We start from the raw sequence: 2,841 nt of genomic DNA on the forward strand, positions 1-2,841 counted from the left end.
TATATTTCTACATGAATTTAGTTTTAAAAACAAGTAAGCTTGACTTTTGCTCAATGTTTTTGGATTTTTAAAAAAGTAGTATTTCTACTACTATTCTTAAATTTGTTAAAATTTGTTGTTTTTCAATAAATTTACACTCAATAGAAACTAACTGTAGTCAAAAATTATAACTTTTATAAATTTTAAAAATAGTAGTATTTCTACTACTATTTTCAAAAAACATTATTTTTGAAAATTTTTCAAGGTTTTTAGCATTTTTCATTAATAATTTGAATTGTAGATGAAGAAAACTTGTTTTTTGCTAGTATTTTTGGATTTTGAAAAAAGTAGTATTTTTACTACTTTTTTTAAATTTGCTAAAGTTTTTTATTTTTTATGTTATTACTTTAATTAGAAAGTCATTATAGCAAAAATGTATAATTTTTGTCAATTTTAAAAAAGTAGTAGTTTCTACTACTATTTTAAAAAAAATGTATTTTTAATACTTTTCAAGTTTTTAAGCATCCATAAGAATCAAGAATACAGGTGAAGAATTTTTGATATTTGCTTAATTTTTTGAGGTTTTGAAATAGTAGTATTTCTACTACTTTTTTTAATTTACTAAAAATTGTTATTTTTCTTGTTGTTTCACTAAATAAGAAGTCATTTTAGCTAAAATTCATAATTTTTAGGGTTTTTTAAAAAAGTAGTATTTCTACTACTATTTTCAAAAAACGTATTTATAAGCATTTTTTCAATGGAATTTAAATTTTAGCTCAAATAAAATTGATTTATAAGAAAATTATGTAAATTTTTCCACTTACCAGTCTAACAAATAAAACCCTTATAAAGTTAAAGCAGGAAATAATGTTGAAATTTATGTTTAATTAAGTTGTTGTAGAGAAAGAGCAGGCAGCGGCAGGTTCATTTCTTGGTTAATAAACATGATGTAAGATTTTTCTCTAATTTTTAGGTTTTTTTTATTAATTTTATTTGCAATAAATTATGTTATTCAGGAATTTTGTTTAAACAAATTTCTTTTTACTTCCTGTTAGATTTTGTTTGTCAGTTAACACACGTTTTTGTATTACGTTTTGTTCTTCTTCTTCTTTGGAGGGGTAATTCCTTTTTTTACATCTTTTTATTTAGTAAACTTTTCTTTTTTTCTTTGGTTATGTTATGAAAGCCTGGTTAAAGAGGAATTTGGGGAAAAAACAGCAAAAACTGAAAACTGTAAAGAAAACACGAAAAAGAAATCGATTAATTAATGTTTAGCGTGTTGTTTTGTTATTATTTTTATTTTGTTGATAAAATTTGTTGTGTGTTAAAACTTTTCAGCACAACCAACATTCATTCCCTTTAACATAAGTCAACTAAGGGTTGGTTTTCTTAGTAAATTACAAAAATGTTTTTGTATTATTGTTGTTTGTGTATTAAAAGTTGTTTTAGTTATTTGTGTCATATAAATATAGAAAGTTTAATTTAGTTTTTTTCTGAATATTTTATGTTACACATGTTTTAATAGAATTTCTAAACCACAACAATTTGTTGTTAATTTATAGCAATTTAAAAATATTATAATTTGAGTTTAATATTCATTTTTAGCAAGCTTAAAAAAGAGTAGTATTTTTAATACTTTTTTGAAAAATGTAGTATTTTGCTTAAAACTATTATTTTTAAGTAAATATATACAATTTTAAGAAAACTTAAGGAAAATTTAAAGTCTTAGATTACAGCCTATAATCTAGTCTAGTCTGGAGTCTAGGATATAGCGTAATCTGTAGTCTAGTCTATAGTGTAATCTATAGTCTAGTCTATAGTCAAGTCTATAATTCAGTCTATAGTTTAGTCTATAGTCTAGTCTATTGTCTAGTCTATAGTTTAGTCTATAGTCTAGTCTGTAGTCTAGTCTATAATCTAGTCTATAATTTAGTCTATAGTCTAGACTATAGTCCAGTCTATAGTCTAGTCTATAGTGTAGTCTATAGTCCATTCTATAGTATATAGTCTAGTCTATAGTCCAGTCTGTAGTCTAGTCTATAGTCTAGTCTATAGTCTAGTATATAGTCTAGTCTATAGTCTAGTCTATAGTCTAGTCTATAGTCTAGTCTATAGTCTAGTCTATAGTCTAGTCTATAGTCTAGTCTATAGTCTAGTCTATACTCTAGTCTATACTCTAGTCTATAGTCTAGTCTATAGTCTAGTCCCTAGTCTAGTCTATAGTCTAGTCTACAGTCTAGTCTTTACTCTAGTCTATAGTCTAGTCTATAGTCTAGTCCATAGTCTAGTCTATAGTCTAGTCTATAGTCTAGTCTACAGTCTTGTCTATAGTCTAGTCTATAGTCTAATCTATAGTCTAGTCTATAGTCTAGTCTATAGTCTAGTCTATAGTCTAGTCTATAGTCTAGTCTATAGTCTAGTCTATAGTCTAGTCTATAGTCTAGTCTATAGTCTAGTCTATAGTCTAGTCTATAGTCTAGTCTATAGTCTAGTCTATAGTCTAGTATATAGTCTAGTCTATAGTCTAGTCTATAGTCTAGTCTATAGTCTAGTCTATAGTGTAGTCTGTAGTCTATTCTATAGTCTAGTCTATAGTCTAGTCTATAGTCTAGTCTATAGTCTAGTCTATAGTCTAGTCTATACTCTAGTCTATAGTCTAGTCTATAGTCTAGTATATAGTCTAGTCTATAGTCTAGTCTATAGTCTAGTCTACAGTCTATAGTCTAGTCTATACTCTAGTCTATAGTCTAGTCCATAGTCTAGTCCATAGTCTAGTCTATAGTCTAGTCTATAGTCTAGTCTACAGTCTTGTCTATAGTCTAGTCTATAGTCTAATCTATAGTCTAGTCTATAGTCTAGTCT

The 2,841-nt window shown here is 26.3% G+C and overlaps 1 long non-coding RNA gene across 1 annotated transcript in view; it reads right to left on the reverse strand.

Moving 5' to 3' along the window:
• Nucleotides 1-1,123: 1,123 nt before the first annotated feature.
• Nucleotides 1,124-2,841, reverse strand: part of LOC124418829 — a 15,576-nt gene continuing 13,858 nt past the window's right edge. The window contains exon 2 of the long non-coding RNA XR_006940247.1: nt 1,124-1,210. This is a non-coding gene — a long non-coding RNA (uncharacterized LOC124418829). The remainder of the gene's footprint in view (nt 1,211-2,841) is intronic.

Source organism: Lucilia cuprina, chromosome 3 (assembly GCF_022045245.1).
Source record: "Lucilia cuprina isolate Lc7/37 chromosome 3, ASM2204524v1, whole genome shotgun sequence".
NCBI classification, from domain to species: Eukaryota; Metazoa; Arthropoda; class Insecta; order Diptera; family Calliphoridae; genus Lucilia; species Lucilia cuprina.